At 40.1% G+C, this 22,423-nt stretch overlaps 1 protein-coding gene across 6 annotated transcripts in view; it reads left to right on the forward strand.

Moving 5' to 3' along the window:
• The window catches only part of CDK14 (cyclin dependent kinase 14), a 321,627-nt gene extending 300,580 nt beyond the window's left edge, over positions 1-21,047 (forward strand). For all 6 annotated transcript variants that reach the window (XM_074835205.1, XM_074835223.1, XM_074835248.1 and 3 more), the window contains one exon: positions 16,811-21,047. The gene's annotated coding sequence lies outside the window, so the exon portion shown is untranslated. The remainder of the gene's footprint in view (positions 1-16,810) is intronic.
• The last annotated feature ends 1,376 nt before the right edge of the window (positions 21,048-22,423 follow it).

Genomic DNA, 22,423 nt, shown 5'->3' on the forward strand with positions numbered 1-22,423 from the left:
GCACCAGATACAGAATCATTCATTTCCATGGAGGCTTTTCATGATGCATTGTATTTAGTTCCTTGCCAGCATTGGGAAGCCACCTCCGCAGTGCTTCCATGAGCTAAGATGGCACAGAGGTGTCCATTTTACACACTAGGAGCTGAGGCACAGGTATTAAAATGGCAATTGTTAAAAATAAATCAATTTTTCTTGCCTGATTTCTCAGAGCTCCTAGCATCTTTTAGTGTTTAATATGTTCAGATTGGATTTCATTTTGCATTGACCTCAGCTGGAGCAGTGAATGCTCAGTGTATCAGCAGCCCAAACCAGGAACCATCTTGGATTATACAGAAAATGAGAGTGGCCAAGTGAATTTTTGTTAGAAAAAAATTAAATAAAATAGGTTCATATAACTTCTCTAGCATCACATAGGAGCTCTGATAAAACTTTCCTAGCATTGTGTAGGAACTACGGCAGAAGCAGGACTCAAATGCAACTTTCTAGGCATTCAGCTACTGAAACATTCATACTTTTTTTCATCTGCTGCTCAACTTACTTGAGACCTTCCAACTTCCATAATAAAGGAGTCAAGGGTCTTATTTTCAGTAAAACTCTTTGTCTTACAAAAGCAGTGTATAGGTTGAGCAGTGAATGTGGCAAGGGTCTCATGTAGGGTGAGAAAATGATCATGAGTTAAAGACTACCACAGATGTAAAGAAATTAGATGCAATATTGCACAAGCATTTTGAACTCCTTTCAAGAGTTGTAATTTCCCAAATTTTCAGAAACCAAGGAAGTGAAAGAACTTTTGGTGTATGGAATCATACTGATGCCTTCTTTCACCTTCATTGAGATGTGTTGCCAGTGGGATTCATATCCTTCAACCCACAGTGTGAGGCCAGTAGGTAGCAGTAGGAGGTGATTATCCTCAGTGTCAGGCTGACACAAGAGAAAACACAGTGCACTGTGCAAACAAGCCTACCTGCTGTTTGTTGGACAGGAGATAATGTTGTGTGACCCAGGAATAATAGGTCCTCCTGCCACTGCTGAAAAGACATGTAGCCTTCTGTCTGTATGCTCTTTGCCGTCTGCCCTCTGCCTCTCCATGTCTCCTTCAGCCCCTTTTCTTGACAGTCACATCCCTATTCCCTAACCTGGTGCTTCAGCCTGTTTCCCCTCTTCTTGTCAAAAAAGAGTCAGCCATGGGATAATGCTCAATAGTGCCTGTGCTGATTACTGGGTGTTTGACTTGAAAGGTATTTTTAATATTGCTCTGCTGCTTAATGCCCCTCTATTGCCCTCCCCCCTCAAAAAAAACAAAATGGTATTTGCGAGGATGGGAAGAGGAGTCTATCCCTCTCCTTATCAAAGTTAAATGTTATGAAAGTTAGTTCTTTCTCTTTCAACATGTTATCCTTCTGTCTGTTTTGTTTGCCTGTCTGTCCTGGTCAAAGATTGAATGACTGAGAACATGGCAAATCCTGGCTTTCTCGTTTAACCACTATTAATCACTTGACATTGCATTCAGAGCTAGTTTGCACAAGATATATGAAAAGCAAAGAGCCTCACTCGAATGCTGGCTTAACTGCCAGGCACATTTTCCCCTCCCATCTGCTGCGTTCATTATTATTTAAAAGCAAATCAGGAGGCAGAATTGGATTAGCAGAGTGGGTGGCACCAGTGGAAAACAAGCTCTGTGTTGGCAGTCACCCTGCCAAGTTCATGTGAAATTGCCCATTTTAGCTGGCAACTTCAGCTTAGCTTGGTGTGATGACATATGGGCCTGGAGGGTAAGAATCTATTTCCATATTATAGCAGCTTCTGCTGTGAAACCTCGTAGTTTGTAGCTGTGTGGTTGCCTGGCTTTGGCTGCAGACTGCCCTCCTGGACTGCTTTGCCACACGAGGCTCCCTGGCCATCGTCTCGGCTTTTTCCCAAGGTTCCCTTGGCAGCTCTGCCTACATGTTGATCCCCGGTTTGTCCCCAGCTACTCCACTGGTCCCAAGCTATAAGCGTGTTGAATGTCAAGGAGCAAAATAGGGAACCTTATAACTCCCTTGTCTGTGGGGCCCCCAGAATCAAAGGATAGAAATCAAGCCCTTGCTTTGACTCTTAAGGGTCAATAGGTTTCTCAAAACAGCAGGGATATGTATTTTATGTTTGAAAAATAAATAACATAGCATGTATGTTATACGTCAACTCTAAACTCAATCACCTCATAAATAGGTGTTTACAAATGAAAAATTAACTACTTTAAATTAATAAAAATCCTCTGTTTCAAATATTAGTGTTCTAAATTTTTCCAGGATATGATTTCAGTGTCCAGTGTTGTCTATTGTACTTCTGCATAAAGGAAGTTTTGGTGCCTTGCATTGAAATCCATGTGACAGGGATACCACCAACTTAGTCAATTCTGTAAAATAAGCTCAAGGATATTTCAGAAACCAGACTGCCCCTAAGTCCCTCAGCTGTGATTACTGAGTTAACAATAACATTTCTTATTTCAGAAATCCTTTTCATCCTCCACTTACTATATAAGGAAAATAATTAAAATAATTCTATGCAAAGCCCTTTCAAAGCACAAAGTATGTATCTCTCTGAGTTTACAGTACCGTTATTGTCGGTTACTACTTGCATGTTCTGAGGAGGGAGAGTTACAGGCTGTTGACATGCCTTTAAACTATTTATTATAATTGCCAGAATTTCCAGTGCCTTTTTTAATCACTTTTTTTTTTTTTTTTTTCCCTTTGGGCATGCTCTACTGCTAGACCTTACTTTAGAAACCTTTGTTTTGGCAATAGTGAAGGGGAGCAGAGAAACCTCACTGGTGAGCATATACGATCCACTTCCGTCCAATGTGAAAAATGGAAGAGTTTATTCCTATTAATCTTTGTTATCACAGCCTGTGCATGGTAACAACCCTGGTCTAACACAGTTTGCCAAAGGTGGACAAAACATGATGTGCGATGCCATTAAAAAACTCCAAGCCCTTCTAATGAGGTGATCAGTTGCACCTCAGGAGATGGGAGTCGGTGTGCAGGTCTGCCTCCCCTCCTGTGCCTGTGCCTCTCTGTTCACGCTGCGGTGGGGGGCTTCTTATGTGTGACATGCCTGTTGTTGTCATCTTCCTGCTGTTAGTTCAGCATAATGGGTTGAGAGAAGTGTCAGAAAATGGGCAAATAAGTCCCAATCATTGATCAAAACCTAACGCTCTTGAATATGCATGTATTTCTCACCAAATGGCTGCAAAATTGGAACATAATGCACCAGTAAGGCGGTTAGATAGTATCACTATTAATATATCAAACCAAAGACCTGTGTTTTGGAAGGATTTCATTCTGTGATGAGCTCAATTTATGAAATCCCTGCTGGGGGTGAGAGATGTGATCAGTGCTCAGGCTCCAGTGGCAGCGTCTTTGTCACTGCCTGTGCAGAGACCTGAACACATTACTTAGGCACAAAGAGGCAGCTTAATTCTTTGTTCATTCTTTATAAGTGAGCTGGTTACTCATTTCTTCGTATGTAACTGTTATCATCCTTCATACCTAAGTTATATTTTGTTTCTGGATGAAATTAAAAGGTGCTGTCATTTTTTGGAAGGATCTAATAATCTGAGATAATAGGTGGTGTTTATATTCAGACACCTGTATTTTAAGGTGAAAAAGGCAGAAAGTCCTAGTGTGACAGAAAGTCACACTATCTGTTTGGAGAGAGCAACACAGTGTTCTCCTGGTGCATCTATTTCACTTTCTTTTGATAATTAGACCCAGAGCACGTGTTATAGAAGTGCTGGGTATCGTTCTATGTTGTTATTATCTGCCCATCTGTTCTGCCCTTCCTTCCTTCCTTCCTTCCTTCCTTCCTTCCTTCCTTCCTTCCTTCCTTCCTTCCTTCCTTCCTTCCTTCCTTCCTTCCTTCCTTCCTTCCTTCCTTCCTTCCTTCCTTCCTTCCTTCCTTCCTCCCTTCCTCCCTTCCTCCCTTCCTCCCTTCCTCCCTTCCTCCCTTCCTCCCTTCCTTCCTCCCTTCCTTCCTCCCTTCCTTCCTCCCTCCCTTCCTCCCTTCCTCCCTTCCTCCCTTCCTCCCTTCCTCCCTTCCTCCCTCCCTTCCTCCCTTCCTCCCTCCCTCCCTCCCTCCCTCCCTCCCTTCCCTTCCCTTCCCTTCCCTTCCCTTCCCTTCCCTTCCCTTCCCTTCCCTTCCCTTCCCTTCCCTTCCCTTCCCTTCCCTTCCCTTCCCTTCCCTTCCCTCCCCTTCCCTCCCCTTCCCCTCCCCTTCCCCTCCCCTTCCCCTTCCCCTTCCCCTTCCCCTTCCCCTTCCCCTTCCCCTTCCCCTTCCCCTTCCCCTTCCCCTTCCCCTTCCCCTTCCCCTTCCCCTTCTTTTCCTTTTTCAGCCTCATATCTTTGATATTTTTCATAGAGACCTGCTACACTTTACATGACTCATAAAACAAATACAAGCTAATCAGGTGGATTGAACTTCAGTTGGCACGAACAAATGGGACTTACTGTAGTGCAGTGCTGTTCAGTAATGCTAGAGAAGTTTCAGTTTGAGAAAAGCCATCGTAAATGAATTTATGTGCCCACCCAGATTTATTTTAATTAAAATCATCCATGAGACTTGGCTGTTGCTTTGACTACTAAGTACTTTACAAATAAGCTTAATAGACGTGTTTGTTTTTTCCGCAGCTGTAAAAATACATATTCTGCTACATGATTGTTTTTTTATCTGATTTATTTAAATAGAGTTAGGTAAAGATGCAGTTTATAGGGAAGGTTAAAGGGTCAAAATCCTATTTAATTAACTTATACCCACTTGGGAAGCAGCCAAGGTAAAAGAATGCAGTGAAAGTAAGCTTCAAATAATATGAAATCTTTGAAAAGGACTAACCACCTTTGGTGAAAGGCTTTCCTGTTCTTAACCTTGTGTCATTTAAACTATTTAAATGAGCTATGCAAAACCTTACATTTATAATGGAGCTTCAAAAAAAAAGATTAAATATTTCTTGCAGTTACAAGAAAACTGATGCTTATGGCACTGAAAGAAAAGTATTTAGTACTCCATCTTACCATGATCCCTGTCTTTGCATACCACAAAATGCATGGTATGTTGCACCTGATTTGACATCTACTATTTCTGCCACATGTATGAAGCCTCTCAAGCATGTGAGAGTGCTTTCTTGAAAAAAATAAGTCTTTCAAAAAACAGTTAGAAGGAGGGGGGAATGTCTGTAATATCTGAAGAAGGCCTGATTTTCAAATGCTGTGGATGCTGCATGGTTTCTGAAAGTCGTGTCTATGAGAAGTACCTCACGTTGGATTTCCCAAACCATGCGTTATATTTGAACATCTTAGTCATACATGTGGAAAAGGTTCTTACCGCAGCCAGAGTGGGAACTCTGAGAAATAAAGTCACTGAGCTGCTTTGTGATCTCTTTATATACTGGATAGGATATCCTCATTGCTGTAGTGATGCTCTGTAGAGGTGCCAATTCTGGAACATTTTTTCCGTTTAATGCCACAGAGACTGCACTGGGGAAATATTTCTGTTTCAGTGCTCCATATAGTTTTGTATGTAAAAATGGAACTGACAGGGAAAAAGCAGCTGGCCTGAAGCTGCCAGTAACTCCTTCTAATGTCATAGATTTACGCAAGAATCCCAAGTGGGAGCTGTATAGGTGAAAGGACTGCATAGCAGTATTCAGTACCAGCAGAGCCTATAGGGAGTGAGCACAGAGGCAGGCAATATCCCATATAGACACCATTGCATTTCCTAACCTGGGAGTTTTTCTCTCTTGCCCCATTCTAGTCTTAAGAACTGTTGGGTTAGGAAACAATTCAGTCTTGAAAAGGTCAACTCCAAAGACTTCCTGATCTCTGTCAAAGCCATTGTATGGCATTCATGGTGTAGGTGGACACATAGCCTAAGAGCTTTGGACATAATAGTATTTGGAAATATATTCCAGAATTTAAATAAGTCTATTACTTAAACTTGCCATTCATTTAATATACTATAATTTAATATACTATAATTCAGCATGTGAAGTCAGCTTTCTGTCTAATTTTATGTGTGCTTACAGCTTGCAGTGCTGTCCTAAAAAATGTATTTTGACATGACCACTTTGGCATGATGCTCAGTCTCTGAAAAGCCACAGCAGCAAATAAAATGTATAACCAGATGGTGCTTAGCTAGAAGGATCTTTGCTATCCAGAACACAACTGCAATAATGTCTGTTTTGTCAGGCTAAAACAAAGGCATTCATAACTCCACATTCCAGATTAATTAAGAATTCCTTGCTAGTTTGAAAAGTACTCTCTAGGAAAAACACTAACAAAAATAAATGGAATTTTTTTTTCTTAGTTTACCCATCCCTCTTTCTTCTTTCTCATCCACCTGAACATTCATTCTTTCTTCTCCAAAGAAGAACAAACAAGCATAATTTAATTCCAAGCTGCCTGTAAGTACTTTCAGGCTACTACAATGATTTTGGTAATGATAAACATTCACACTTTGTTTTCTTAATGTGTAGCATTTATCTGTGGGAACTAAAGTAATTTATACTGTTGTGATCCCTCACAGAGGTACCTTTAAATTCCAAGGAATCTTTGTTTTCTGTAAGCCAAAGAGCAAAATGGTCCACACCCATCTCAAGACTATCCCATAGCTACTTTGTACTGGTTACATTAGAAGGATTAAATTTGTTCTAAGAGCACTTATCTTTCAAGAGGTAACTTGGCTGATACTAACAATCACATGTATACAAAATGCCCTATTTTTAAATACCTGTGGATCTTTGCATGAGGCAGTGCTTAATTTTGGGGAGGAGATGAATGCTAATGAGTCATCTTGCAGGCATTTAATCTATCTTATGTCATTTTCTCCAGCAGTCTTTGATTTGGGGATAAAAGCTATGACAGGGAAAACCAGGAATAAATTTCCAAATAATTTCTCTGAAGTTATTTACTTGTTGTTATGTTAGATGGGGCGGAGAGGAGGGAGATGGTCAGGCACATCATCTCATTTGGCTTTTGAGTTGGTCAGCTGTTGTTCTTCAGACAGAAGAAATATGCCTAGGTTCAAGCTGATAAATCACACTATCAAATAACAGTAACCTTCAGTCCTGAGACTGGCAGTCAATAAATTTAACGTGTGGTATTTGGATTAGGACACAGTTGATCTGCTCTCCCTGAACTGAAGGGTTGTGTTCTTCATTCAAAGCTAGATACTGACCTATAAAGAATCAGATACTTTTCTATCCCTTCTGACTTGAAGCTTCACAAACTGTTAAACATATCCTTGATATGTTGGCAGGCCAACATATTTTTATTGCTAAAAAAAATGAAAACCAACCAAAAAAATTCAAGGAACTTTCAGTCAGAGGCATGGGCTCTCAGCCATCTCTTCTTTGCTGCTCCCTTGAAACATGTACAGGAGATTATCCTTATTAGGCAATCTTACGGGTATTCCCACATCTTTTGAGTATGGTTTTTTTCCTTTTTAATTAGTAGGTCATTATGCAACAACTTCTCCCTGAGTGGCCAGCTAAGGCAGATTTCACTGTCTTTCTGGATACCTGAAAATAATTAGCCATTTGTGAGCTGGTAGGTGGCTTCAGACATTAGAAAGTGAAGCTTTGTTATGAGTAATGCATTGGGGAACTGCTGTTGATGAAAAATCAGAATGTTATTCCATGATTTTGTCTTTGCAGGCAAAAACAGAGCGATAAATTTCTGCCTAGCTCTATCCAGGCAGTTCCTTCTTTCTCCATCACCAGTTTCCAATCCCATTAGTTGTGCTGGTGCAACTGTTTATAAATTTGATGTAAACTGGATCACTGAGAAGATCTACATTAAAAATAATCCCACTTATGATACTTTTAGTGATCCAGCATGCAGAGAGTCCCACAGACAGTTTTATCAAGAAATGTGACAGGGGCACAAGTTGCAGGGCAGGAATAAGGAGCAAGCTTTGCGAGCAGTGGGAATTCCTTAGGCTGGCTCTGCCACAAAGATGAGTCATGGTAGAAGGGTACCACAGCTCAGATCACTTGCACCCAGTTGCTTGTAGTTGAGTGTCCAGTCCCTTGGCTGTTTGGTTTAGTCAGAGAGTGCAATGAGGAAATCTCTCACCAGCTCTTCCTGGTGCTCCTTTTCTCCAGAGAGGGGTTCAAACCAGTAACAGACCTGTTAACCAGAGCATTAATGGCTGTATATCATTTTCCAACAGCTATTTCGTTTTCTGAGTTCTGTTCTATGCAACCATTAACTGATAGGCCCTTTTTTTTTTTTTTCTTTCAGATGTTTTAATTAAGATATCTACAAATTTTGTTCAGGCATAGCACTTACTTAGCTGTTTCTGAGTAGAGAGCTGGTGCTACAGCTGAGATAAGGATCCTATTGTGTCAAACACTGGCAAAAACTGTAGGTTTGGGTTCTCTCATTGTAGATCCAGGGAGACAGCGTTTCTCCAGTTCACGTTCAGTCAGTTTGACAGGCTTTTTTGCAAGTTATCAGGGTGAGAAGCATAGCAATTTAGACATATCACATTAATTAAAAAAAAAAAAAAAAAAGTAGAGGGGCTCATTTGGATTTCTTGCATATTGGAATCTAGAAAATCTTTGAGTTACATCCTTCAGTTTTTCTACTGATATAATCATGAGTGAAAATTTGTGCCTTTATAGGGATTCAGTTTCAGAGGAGACAAATCTTTAAGCCATTAAAAATATAAACAACATACTGAATCCTGAAGTCTTTGGAAAAGGAAAAACAAACAGGAGGCTATAAGAAGTTGTAAGGATTTGGCTGTTTGTCAGGTTTGAGAAGTATGTTCTTGCAAAGAAGTAGCACTAATATTTTTCTGGTCTTAATGTGTACCAAAACCCTCAGCTTACTTTTTTGTTTTTAATAAGGTTTCTGCAGCTTTGCTTGCAAACTATATTGAGCTCAATAACACTGGTATTTTTGTAGTATCTTCGTCTGAAGTATTAGTTTTCCCAGTGCTCACTCACAGAGAGCTGTGCTTTATTCTTAAAAACTAGAGGACATGTAGTAGATTCAGCCCTGACCATTTTTCATGTGAAGCCTTATTCAAATGGTAATTGTAAAAGGCTTTGTGGACTTTGTTCTCAACTCAAAGAAAAAACTTCAGCTGTGGCAGCTAGGGTAGGAAAGAATTTTTGCTGAAAGAGTTGGAGAAAACTAATTTGGAAGTTATCACAACCACTCAAAAGTTAAAGGTATACCTACAGATCAGCTGTGAAACCAATCATGTTATCAAATATCATTCTAAGTGAATATTGTGAATAAAATATATTACAGTGAAGATCAGGACTTGTATCCCTTTTTTTCCTAGCAAGACACACTATGAAGGAATTCATTATATTTTGAAGAGACCTGTGTGCAAAGTATGCACAGTTGATTTGCAATTATTGATATGCACTTATACTACTTAGCAACTGGTGTATAATTTAAGGATAAATCTTGGCTCTTCAGAATCAGCCTCCCACACTGGACTGTTGGATGCACATTCACAAAGTTCTAGGCCATGTGGGACGTTAATTTTGGACTCTTATTGTACATAAAGCTATGATTTGGAAAACTCACAGTCCAAGTAAGGATTTCAACAACTTCCAAAGTTTGCAGCTATTCTAATATTGCAGTTTTGTTAAATTTAACTGGATTTATGTAATTTGAACTATTGCTGGCTCCAGCTAAAACGGGGCACTCATTTTGGGAGACACTCTAAACCTGGAGGCTGGGATATAAAACAGAGCCCCTGTTACAAAGCAGAGGTTACAGGGGGATAAAGTGACTTGCTTACAGTCACATTCAGCAGCAAAGCCAAAATCTTGGTTTCTGCTTTCCAGCCCCGTATCCACTGTGCCATAGACCTCTCACCTTAAAAGGTTATGTCACTTATTTAATGTACATATACTCATAAAATCATTCAGTCTATAATTGTGTTACTATTCTAACTTTTGATTTTCTGACTAGTTTACAGTCTTTGTCTAGCGCTCACTTCTTTTAGGGTCATCCCCTCGCACCCACCCTGAAACTGCAGTCACCTCCCATATGCAGATCCCTCTGTTTGGAGTTGCAGTGCTCTGTTCAGAGGCAAAGTCCATCTGTGAAAAACTCCTTGTGGGAAGAGGAATTCTTAAAACAGAAATGTGTCCATATGCAATCTGTATTATGATTCATACATTAGAACTATGGAGAAGAATATACAGCAATTTTCATCACTGAAGATAGAGGCTAGGAAATCCAGTGTGCATAAGAATACCAATGCAGTAACCAAGACACAGGGGAAAAGAGCAGGAAAAAATTAATCGGTAAATCCTTTGTTACTTATTTGTCAAATGTGGTTTACTTTTAATGACTGATAGTAGTTATTATTATAATGAGTAAGTATCCTGTACCGTGCTGTGTCTGTGAAAGAATAACAGCCAACCGTTGCCAAGATAATCCAGAAGTGTCATTGAAACATTAAATGAGATTAAATATTGCTAAAGAAATGTAAAGTGAATTGGAAAAGATGTGGCTCATGTGACAAGAGGAAGGTGAGGATGTTCTCTCTTTATTAAGTTATGCCCCATCCTAGGAAAAAGATTGGAAGTCATATTCATAGTGTACTTGGCAAAGGAGGTTACACCTGATGTTGTGGCCACACAGGTAACTTGCACATATTTTGCTAAGGCTTCTTTATTTCTTTAGTTATCATGGTGCAGGATCCTAAATTGACACTATAAACTGACCATGTCAACATGGGCTTTGACACAAGCTGAAATTAAACTGTAATAATTCAGCTTCATTCAATTCCTGAAAGTTGCTTTGTAGACACATCATGGAGAAGAAGATATTTTGTTTCAGTGCTATTTTAGAAGTGATGCAAATCCACCATTTTCCGGTGTGTTACAAGGTATTTGAGTTCAGGAATCACATACCAGCCTATAGCAGAAAATATTTTCTTCAAACGCTTCTTGGTTTGTAAGAAAATCATAGTTTTTCTAGTGTCAATTTTTTTTTTTCCAAATAAATTTTTAATGACAGCCTTAAGTCTTGCCTCTCCTGTGTATTTTGGGGCATGGATAACTAGATAAAACTAAAGCCCAGCAGAAAGCAATTTTAGTAATCTTATATTTAGCTTTAGTGAACACTATTCCTCAGGAAACAACAAACAAGGTACTGTCCATCGAAGAAAAGCTTTCAACAAAGCTAGGCTGTATACTGAAATAATCTTTGAACTAACACCTCTGAAGATACGCAGAGCAACTTTATAGACAGTAGTCTACTGAGCCTTGTCCATGCGGTAATTCAGAGCCTGAGCTAACAATACTGCAGATCAATTATTTTTCATATATTAGAACAACTGCATTTGTTTTAAATCTCACAGAAGTAAAACTTCCCTGCAAAAGAAAGCACTGTATACACTGTGAAAATTGCATATTTTAAACCACATGTTTATAGAAATGTCTTTAGGTACCCATGCTTTCCACACACAGGCTCATACATACATATTATTTGTATGCTTGCATTTGTGCACATATAGACATAGATACAAAATAAGATGTGTATGCATTATTATATGTATATATATATATTTGAAGGGGGAAAAGAATTTATGGGAGGCTGGCCAGATTTAATTTGTCTGCTCGTATTTAGCACTTAAGGGCTTATATGCTCAGTTGGCTCAAAAGAGTGAAGAAGTACTCCTTGCTTATGCCTCAAATCAGAAATGCATGAAGTGCAGCTGCAGAGATAATACATTCTCCCCAAAGGCTTTGGCTGAGCAAATTAGGTGTCAATGGGGTGCCTGCGCAGGCAGTACTCCCTCTAATTAGTCTCTTGAGCCTAGTTGGTGGCGGGTATAAGATGATCTAATCAATTGGTCTGTGTCTGATGGTACCTGTAAAAATCCTAGCAGGCAGAGCTGTCTCCCACAGGTCACTCACCTGCACAGCGGGAACGCTCGTTTTCATTTTTCATCTCTTCCATCACATGATGCTGACAGTTGGTTTTAAGAAAATTGAATCCAAAAAATATCTAGTTCATAGGGCATGTAGGTCAAAATAAAGTTGCATTATGGGTATTGGTGATCCAATTAATTAATATTTATAGCAACGAGTTGCATGTAGATATTATCTGAGTGCAAATAGTATTGATAATGTTTGGTTGGCTTTTTAAAATGACTTCTGTAACAAAGATATGAATAAAAGGTGTGGGCAAAAATCACCTGTTAATAGTATACTTTTTTTAGAGAGGATGAACAGTATCTGTGGCATGTGGAAGTGTGCTGGAGGGAGAAGCAGAAAGAATATATTGTTGATGATCTTAAATACCCCCATATTTCAGCTCATAGAGCATACGGTATCTCCAGTTGTCAGCGCACATTTTTATTTTAAATCTGGCGTTGTAGAATGAATACTCTTATAATAATGCTAAATCAGCTGCCACATAAATAGACCTGCACTCTGAGTGTGCTTTGCATGCTAAGGACTCTGCGGGAGCACTGCTCCACCCTATGTGATAATTTACACAAAAATTAAAAGCACCTAGAGAAGGATTCTGATGCTGCCAAAAGGAGCATGTATTGAGTTGGTGATTTGCATTTTACAGGAAAGGACATTCTTTTACTAAGTAAAATATTTACTGAGAAAAATATCTGGGATTTAGTCACCCTCCTCTGCCTCATGTCTTGAGAGCATGATTAATGTTTAAATTACAAGCTTTAGTATCCCTTCCTAGAACCACTGTTACATCAGCAGCTACTGCATTCTGAAGTTGGCGTCTGCCATTTTTAAGGTGGGTTAACACCTTATTTTATCCCATTTAAGATCTGGAACAAACAGGATGTATGCAGCAGATGATTTCTCTAGATAACAAACATACAATTGAGTTACTTGATTTAGGTCACTTGATATTTCAAGCACATCATTAACTTGCTTGTAATCTTCTATTAGGTTTAGTAGAGATGTCATGAAAACCAAAAGTACCTGGACCTGTGGTAAAAAATTACAACTTCATTTTTAAGGCAGTCTGTTACATTTCAGGTTTTGTTGTTTTTTGGTGGTTTTTTTTTTTTTTTAAAGCAGATCTGAAAGAACCCTATTTTGCTCTTGGGAAATCACAAGTTGTAAATATTCCATTTAACAACTTACGCTTTTATAAGCAAAGCTGTGACCAGAGGCCATAAACACAATCTGCCAAGTCACCAGGCAAAACTTTGATTTGTATGATCAGGAAAATGTATTAAATTCTAAGCAAGGATATTTCTGAAATATATCTTAAAAAATGCAAACGTGGAATACTAAGCCATCTGGGAACTGAACGGCAGCCCTGTGTGGAGGGCCCTGCCTCAGGTCTTGAGTGTGTGAACAACTGATGTTTCAGTTCAAGAGCCCACTGAAGAAACAGTGGGTTTTTAATAAAAAGATTAGTTCACACCAATCTAAAATTTCATGTTTGGTTTATTGTGGATTTTCTGCAGAGACGCCCTCCTCTTCCGCCAGTTTAGGAAGGTGTCTATTTGATGTGAGTCTCACCTTAAACAAAACAAAAGCAAAGGAGGTCTCCTGTCCCACAGCACAGCCATTACAGCACTCCTCTGAGAAGTAGCACATCAGTGTTCAGTTTCTTCCTCTGCTTCAGGAGAGGTAGACCTCTGTTTCCCACTGCCCAGGAGAAGGCTGGCACTCCACGAGGGCACTCTCAAGGGAAGGGATTTCACCTGTTGACTCCACTTTGAATCAACGATAAACATTCAGTGAATTCAGGATTCAGATGAAAATGTTATATATTCCCAGAGTATATATTCCTAACCACCAGGCTTGTTTGCTGTGTCAAAGATCACATAAGGATTTTACACACAGTGGAATTGTCTCGGCAGCCAAAAATGAGGGTTCAGCCTCAGAACAATCTGGCTGTGCGGGTGCAAGCAGCGGGTCTGTCATGCAGGCCCGCTTCCCAAACCGGGCAGGCAGTGCATTTCAACATGTCTTCAGAGAAACTGTCACCACCAGCTGTTCCCCAGTTCCAGTTGCACTATGTCTTCTAGCTTTCCCCAGCCAGAACCACTGGGGAAATGTGGCATCAAATCATCTTCTTTTCCAGTGAGTCTACTGTTTGATCTAGTCTAAATCTTGAGCCTATGCATAAGGGTGGAGGTGGCAGTGCCCACCATACCACTACACAGGCTCTTGGCTTCACAGGAAATCAGTTACCCCAGTTGCAGCACTGGCATAGCAGGACCCAGCAAAGCTGGAGCTGGTGGAGTTCTGATCATAAATCTGTCAGCTGTCTTATACTGAGCCAGAACAGGAAAACAAACGGGGTTCAGCAAAAAACTTTGCAGTCTCCCATGCACATTTATGTAACCTCTGCTACCCTGTGTTCTGCCCTTGGTCTGTATTGGTACTGGCAGTGGTTGCCAGTATGCAAAGGCTTTTCTACCCTGTGTTAAATGGTAGCAGCTGTCTGTTTATTTCTAAGGAAGCTTTCGGTATTCTAGGGCTTGATTCTGGAAGTTCTAAGCCTCTGTTGAAGGTATTCCCCATTTCACACGCTCAGGCCCTGCCATGGAGAACGTGTCATCAGCTTTGCCTACAGAGCCAAACTTGAAGCCAGAAAATGTGGGAAATGTCACTGGGAAATTGTAGCACAACCCTGGGAGAAGTGTGATGCTTACCTCCTTTAGAAATTGCCCTGAGGTCCACTGATAGAAAGGAAAAGTTCTGTGTAATTAATGTAATTGCAGTTATTCTCAGATCTGAGCAATTTGGTAACTCCTGGAAAAGCCTCCATCCGGAGGCTTTTCTGTCCAGATCATTTTGTTACCTGTCCTAGATGTCCCTGCTGCTTGTGCCAGTCTCTGGAACTCCAGCAATTTGGGTTTAGCCTGAAATCAGGCCAGGTGTTCTGGGTCTGGGCAGATCTGGCTTCCAAACCACAAGCCCACCTTCCACAGCTGTAGTGTGCATGGCGGCGGGGGCAAATGCAAGCTCAATGTTGGAAGGAGCTTTGGGAGTTTAGTTGATTCTTTGTAAGGAGGGGCTCCGAAAAGGTCATCCCTAAAAAGTGCTTTTGAAGAAAGGGAAACGTGGGATTTGGGGAATATTGTCAACAGCGTTTCACCACTGAGTAGTTGTGAATCTCTGCATGTTCCAAACACTGCTTTTCTTTTTAAGCTTATGAAGGGTAAACTGAATGGATCAGCTCTAATGTATTCCTTGAAACAAGATTTATTGGCACTTCAGCAAAGCTCCTAGACCCCGGGGAAAGCAGGACTTTCATGTGGAATAGACATTCCACACAAACTCCAGAAGTGTTTAGGAAACAACCGGAGCAGAACTCAAGGGATGGTAGACCAAGCTCCAAGAGGGACCAAGATGCTGCATCATTAAGAACAGGCTTTTGTTAATCCAGTTCAGGTATTTCGGCACTTAAAGGGCAGAAGAAGAGCTCTCAAGAACCACGACAGAAACCCTGGAAATTATGAAAGTTAGATGTTGCGTAGAGATTAGGCTGTTTTGATGAAAGCCACAATTAAAATGTTATGCTTGAAACTGCAGTTCAAAACTGATGCCTTGTTTTTCTCCTGCTTTTGAAATGAGGGCTAGACTAGATTCACTGGCACCTGCATCCAGATTGATTTAAATAGTTTTAGGACATGCTAATACAAACCAGTTCCATGCTCAATGAATATTTCAGTATTCTTTTTCTTAAGTGCTAAAGCTCCTCCATATCTGACTGTCTTCCTGCACCTACATTTTAAAAATGTAGCAGGTCTGTAGTTAGAATCCTTGGTTTTGACAAACCTTGTAAAACAAATAAATTTTGAACTTTAGAAAACTACAGAATTTCTCAGAAAGTCTCACTTTATTACTTGGCATAGATTTCTACTTGGACATTTATTAAGAGTTAAATATATTAATTATAAAATCCTTCCAATGGCTCCAGTCCATCTAGCCTTCATTTAGCCTTCACCTGGCTCTTCTTGGAATTGTTGGATGCTTTCTTTTAAAGTAATGTTTCCCACATTCTCGGCCTGTCTCCTGTTTTGTGTAAGTCTCAAAAACATCATGGTACCTTCTCACAAGACCAATCACTGCTTTGAGCCTATACAAACAGGAATCAGCAGCAGAGTGAAAGACAACATAAGTGAAGCAGAGTGAAAGACAATGATTATTTTAGGTATATGAAAGGAGAGGTTTTAGTTATCTGTCTATTAATAGAAAAACACTGAAATAAGGGTGAATATGTTTAAACACAGTACACCAAGGATCTCTGTAACCTGGTTGCGTTTGCTGAAATGTCTGTGATGTGCCCCAGGGTACCTCAAATAACTCTTGGAAAGCAAACCTGAGGAGACCTTTCCATAAACTAGTTGCAAGCATTGCTGTGAAGGTGATCACTGGGGACTCCACAAGAAAGGGGGCAAAAAGAGCTTGTAAACGCCTGAAGCTGTGCCAGCATTTAGCAACCTTCCTTTGCGTTCATGGGGTGTGACCACCTTTAGAAGAGCCAACTGTCTATTTATGGCTGCCTATAATTTCCATGGAGAATGTGAGTGCTGATGGCACCTCTGAAGATTAGCACTTGAGGCAGAGATACATGAATATGGATTAATATATCTCACTTAGGCAACCACCCTGAAAACATTGGTGTTTTAAGTTAATTTTCCTGAGATACCAGCTCTAAAAGTGCTTTGGAAGTCTGTCCTTTGCTCTGAGCTGGTGATTTAATAACCGGCTTTGGACTAACCTATGTTTTACCAAGTAAAAAATCATTAAAAAATGCAATTCATGAGGCTTATTATAATTTATATTGTTTCCTTACAGGATTAAATTTACCAGTTTGGAGGAGGGAAGCAAAAACCTAATGAGGAGGCCGACACCAGGAAGGAACCATGGCCTGTTTCCTTTCTTTCTCTATGGTGGATTTCATTCAAAAGAAAATTGAAGCTGGCAAGACCCTGTTTTTTCCCTGCAATTTATTTAAAACCTTGCACGCATTTGGATACCTTGTGATTTCAGAGAACTATGTGAAGATTAAGCTTTTGCTTACTGATACATGGCATGTACTCTTTCAGTCTTTTGTGTTTGATTTTGTTTGATTTTCCACTGCAGCGCTGCATCTTTGTAAGGATTTTTATGCTTTCACCAGCAATGTCTTAAATATGTTAAGACAACACATTTGGTGTTCACACTTCTTCAGTAACAACTGTATGAAAAAAAGCCAATGGTGGCATAAAGGACTGTGTGTTTTCTTTGAGAGTTGTGCATATTTTGCAACCAATGGGAAGACTATTTCTGCCAGAGCAAGCCCAACTTGTCTGATCAGCTGACAATTACAGCACCTTGCCACTATTCCTGAAGTGTTGTTGGGTTATTTCTTTTTTCATTATCTCCTCAGACCATTCATATCCATTTTAAAAACATGGCAATAATTGCATGTTTACTTCAGTACTCTGAATTTGGTTACTCCACTTAGGCTATGTAGCATGCCAGTTTTCAAAATAGGCCTGTGAGAAAGACAAAGCAAAAATGATGAGATGTACACAGCTGACAGATAAACAATGAATTCTTTATGTTTTTATTCCCTTCAAGAATATTTCTTTCTTTTATGGGTCTTGGCTAACATCTCTATATTCTTCCTCACACTATTTTACCTTTTGGAATGTTTTCTTGAAAACAGATGATGAAACTGTTCTGTTTAATTCAAGGCAGATACTAAGGTACAGAAAAACTTTTGTTGAATGAGCCGTTAAATCTAGCTGTATTACTTTGCCACATACAAAGCAAAGTGGAGAATTTTCCTTATCCCAGACTGTTTGCTGTTCCACACCAAAGCACCTTTCGAGTTATTTTCCATAGGTATTCTGAGCTGATTGAAAGGCACTACCAGATACTATGTCTTTAGATAGCTTTTCTGAATGAATCACTCAAATGCAAAGTTTGCCAGAAACTAAGTTGTGTGATTTTAGAAAAGGAAGCCCCTGCTACATTTTGGTTGGGGAGAACATTGTGTTCAGGGGTGTGATAAAACTGCCCTGACCATATACAATGCTTTGCATTCAGAGAGGGCAGGGTATGGTGCAAAAACCACTGTTGAGTTATAGTCCCGCTCAGACAGAAACGCTTGCTAGGCAATATTATTCTACACATAAATTTGACATCCTTTGCTTGCTGGATGCATTGAATCACATTTTTTAAGAAGTGTAGTAACACTTTGGTTAGCTTTCAGTGTTTAAAAGGAGGGGAAAAGGATTTGTGCTACTGCCATCTTATTAAACTCCAGCAGTGTTTAATAAGAAAAAAACACCCAATAAGGCAAATCCTTGAATGCGCAAGTAGCTACGAAAGGCCTCTTAATGAACTAGGATATGAGTCTACACTTTCAAAGACCTGAACCGTGGAAATATTCTCAATATTTGCACAGCCATTAAAAGACAATTTTCCCCAATGACATCTCTGTTTCAGGATCTGGTAAAAGCCATCTGAAAGCCACTTTCAGTCACAATCCTATTTAGAACTTACTACAGTTTTTCCCCCATGTTTATGAGGGGGAAAAAGTGACCACTGAACTTTTGAATTATCACACACTGAAACTGCCTTAGACGTGGTTTGTTTGGGTTTCATGTTTCTTTTTTTTGTAAAAGAAAAGTCTTTTATACATTATCTTTGCTACTTAAATCGTGTGCAGTTTGATGATTAAAATTAGCTATTTTTAGAAAAAAAAAATTGCTGCAAAAATCTGAAGAATTTTTGAAAATGTAACAAAGATTTCAATTAGGAATATAAGGGTAGTTTCATAGATGCTTCTACTTGGCAGCTTAAATTGGGAGGCAAGCAATTACACTGCTTAACTAAACATCTGAAGGTTTAATATAGAGTAATTCCCCAACTGTTCCCACAAGCCTAGCACATTACTATCCATAGTGACTCATGTACAGTGTTTGCTTAAGGTATGTATGTGTGTGTGTGTGTGTATGTGTGTGTACACACACGTGCGCGTGAGATTATCTTCTCTGTCCCATTCCCACTTTTAAGCAACCACTGAAATAAAGTTGGTCCAAAAATCTTCAGACTCAGTTGCCAAAAGGAAAGTGCATAAATGCCTAGGTTTCTAAATAGTAACTTGATTTTCAGCAGCAGTGAGGTTATCTCAGCTACTGGTCAATTAAGGAGTGACCAGGATCTCTTACTTGTGCACTTACTTCCCAGGCGCCCCTACTGCTGCTCCCCTGCGGAGGCTCTGGGCCCTGGGGATGTTCTCCCTGCGCGGAGGGGAGCCGGGCTCAGCAAGCTGGTGCTGTTCACGTGAGCACTGCAAATTGTTCTTCTGGAACATCAAATCTGCTGGGAAATGTCAAGTTTTTTTGAGAAAGTAGAAGCTCCTTTATCCAGGGAACTGACGGTACAGCCTTATTTCCCTCTTCCTCCTTCCAGCAGAGCCCTTACCTGCATGGTTAGCCTGACTGACACCCATCAGTTAGGACCCCCTGACAGCTAGCCCACCTCTCTAGCATCTTGCAGAAGTGGAGTTTTCACCACAGCTCTTCTCAGTGTTGCAGAATGGACTGTTTAAACCCCATCAGTGCTCTTGAGATAGCTTCAGCAAAGATCAGTAGTGTCACCCTCTTTTTCTCTGAGTCTTCCCCAATCAGTTTCCCGCAGAATCTTCAAAGGGACAAGAAGAAGCAGCCTGGCCTTCCAGATGTGCTGCAGGTGCCAGGAATGTGGTGTTTCATGCCATCAACAGTCAAAAGTTGGCTTAAGTGACCTGTAGTCTCTGGGGCACAGTTCTTGATAAACTGTGGGACTCGCTCGGAGTCAATAGCCAGCAGCAGCATAACTTTCATTTTCCTACCACTTGGCTGAGCCCCAGTAGATCCTTCCTGATGATAGTGAGAGGATGTGGCTTTGCTGCGAGAGGGGAGAGCAGCCACAGGGCAGCAGGTGTAGTAGGCAGATAAAAGTGGGAGGGCATGTTCTAACTATGTGAGAGATCTAATATTAAGTGAACAGGGAAGGGAAGATGGTGATAGAGATGGTCTGCACGATACAGAGATTCCTTACAAGTTCAAGTTCACAGAACCTGACTTTACAAGTCAACCAGCTGGAGATGGCTTAGTCCTCTCTCCTGCTCTAATCAGCTCTAATCCACACCCAGCAGGCACCACACCAGTCAGGACACTCCAATAGCACCGACATTACTTTACTGTATAGTGTCCCAGATCGGTTGGGTCCCTTTAATTCTCACTATTGTTTTTAATCAGAACCATGGTTTAGGATAAGTTGTCAGTACATGCAACACTGAAAATTCAATCTGCAGTAGACAGAGGCACAGGGGTTTTCGCTTTCTCTTTGGTGCACAGGAGTTCTGCACTTGAGACTCCTGGGGAAGGAAGGTACGATAATAAATTCCATGTGGGCCGGTGGGTGACGTACAGCCCTGTGTGCTGTGTGTCAGTGCACGCAACCGAACATGTAGTCAATGCTCTGGTATGCTCATATACAAAGTACTCATCTGTGAATATTATTGGGTTTATAATCTTTGTTATATACACCGTTTAGGCTATACAGACTGGGGAGCAAAATGCAGACACCCCATATAAACAGAATTACGTTGCATTACTGAGCATAACAATACTCTCCCCTACCAGCATTTAGGTGGAGTGACTGTATGTTACTGCCTTGCATTTTTCACATAAGCAAAAAATCTAAAAGTAAAGGATGCACTAATAATTCCCATCCCCCAAAATGCATTTCAATGGTGCTGCATACAAAATCCCTGCTTGCCAGCTTCCACGTGGATTTTTGTATGGTGCACTAAGAGGTGTTCTTTTTTTAACAAATAAAAAGGGGAGGGCTGGTACATGAAAACAATGTTAATGTAATTAAATATATATATATATACTTCAGAAGAACAGCATAGTAAGCAGTACAGTAAAATAAATGTCGCATTATTTGTTACACCTTGTAATTTGTCTGTATTATGAAAGATGTAATGGTTTGTCAGCTGTAACTGTTGTTTTCTTGTAACATCATATTGAATAAAGTGTAGCAGAATCTCTCTTCTCCTTCATATATGTGATCTATACCTAACCGAGGGAATAAAGCCTTTCTTTTACTTTTTGTTTTCAAAAAAATGAACAAGGAAATGGTTGTAAACAACAGATTTTTGAGGAATGAAAAGTACTTAGAAGCAGGCAGGCACTAGACAGTAATTAGTTGAAAAGATTAGACACCGATTCAGTCAAACACATGAGCTTAATCAAAACTACAAGGTAGTGCTGACTACACAGGGCAAGGTTCTTCGCATTTCTGTCTGTAACAGTAAGTTAATTATTTGGTGTCTCTTTCCATTTTGTTATATGTGTGACAAGGGGCCTATTTACAGTACACTAGGATTTAATTGAAATAGTAGAAGGGCCAGTTTTCTGGCTAAAAAAAAAAAAAAAGAAAAAACAGGTCTGATTTAAATGTCATTGTATGGAGAATAGACTCTGGCTTATGCAACTTCTCTCGAAATAAAAACTTGATAATTCTGGTGGAAAATCAGGCAGAACATATGATATGCGTTTTTCACAACTTTGATATGGGAGTGTGATTTACACCTGTTCATACTTGGTTATTTATCTCAATCTGTGCATATGTGCTGCCTGGATTCTTAACCTGATTTGTGCATTAGGTAGGCAAGTGCTCACTCACACTGAATATAACCAGTATGTGCCTTCAGTATTTTCTCCTTTCCATTCCTTTTAGCTTTTTTGGTACCGACACCTTGCTAGGACCTATTTTTAGACAATGAAAGTTAAATCAACGCAGCTTGCGCAGACTTGGTTAGAATATTTGACTGAAATGTCAGAATATGCTGTTTTAGCAAATGCAGAGGTCTACAGGAGTCTGTTGTCTTTAACATCACTTTGGATTGGGATGGGGGATGGCTGGAGAGCAAACGCTTGTACTGTCTAGGCTGATGGGGAAGCCACTAGCTTAGAAGATGGATAATGGAGGACCTAAATTCTAGCCTTGGCTCCAGCTGATTAGGAGTAATTGAAGATCAAATGGTCTTCCTTTGAGCTAGCATGGTATAGGCTTGATTGTGGGTCTTTAGTGTCCCAGTTTTTATCTGGTAGAATAACGTTCTGGCCCAGTTCTGATGGCAAAACTCTTCAGGAGAATAATCCCCACTTTTAAGTCTAGAAAGTTGCCACAAAATGACATCAGCTGCACCCAGAGGGCATTGCACAAAAACAAACTAAGAAAACACATGCATGTTCATCTATTTCTATTTCACCCCCGATTCTCACTGGCTAGAGCAAATTTAGGAAGGTGTTGCCTTTTCATAGTCTAGATGAATAATTTGTGTTTTCAGCTGAGTATCTGATTTGTTTGCTATTCCTGACTCACTACCTGTGTGGCAACTTTAACCTACAAATCTCTCAG

The sequence above is a fragment of the Strix aluco genome, chromosome 1 (genome assembly GCF_031877795.1).
Source record: "Strix aluco isolate bStrAlu1 chromosome 1, bStrAlu1.hap1, whole genome shotgun sequence".
NCBI lineage: Eukaryota > Metazoa > Chordata > Aves > Strigiformes > Strigidae > Strix > Strix aluco.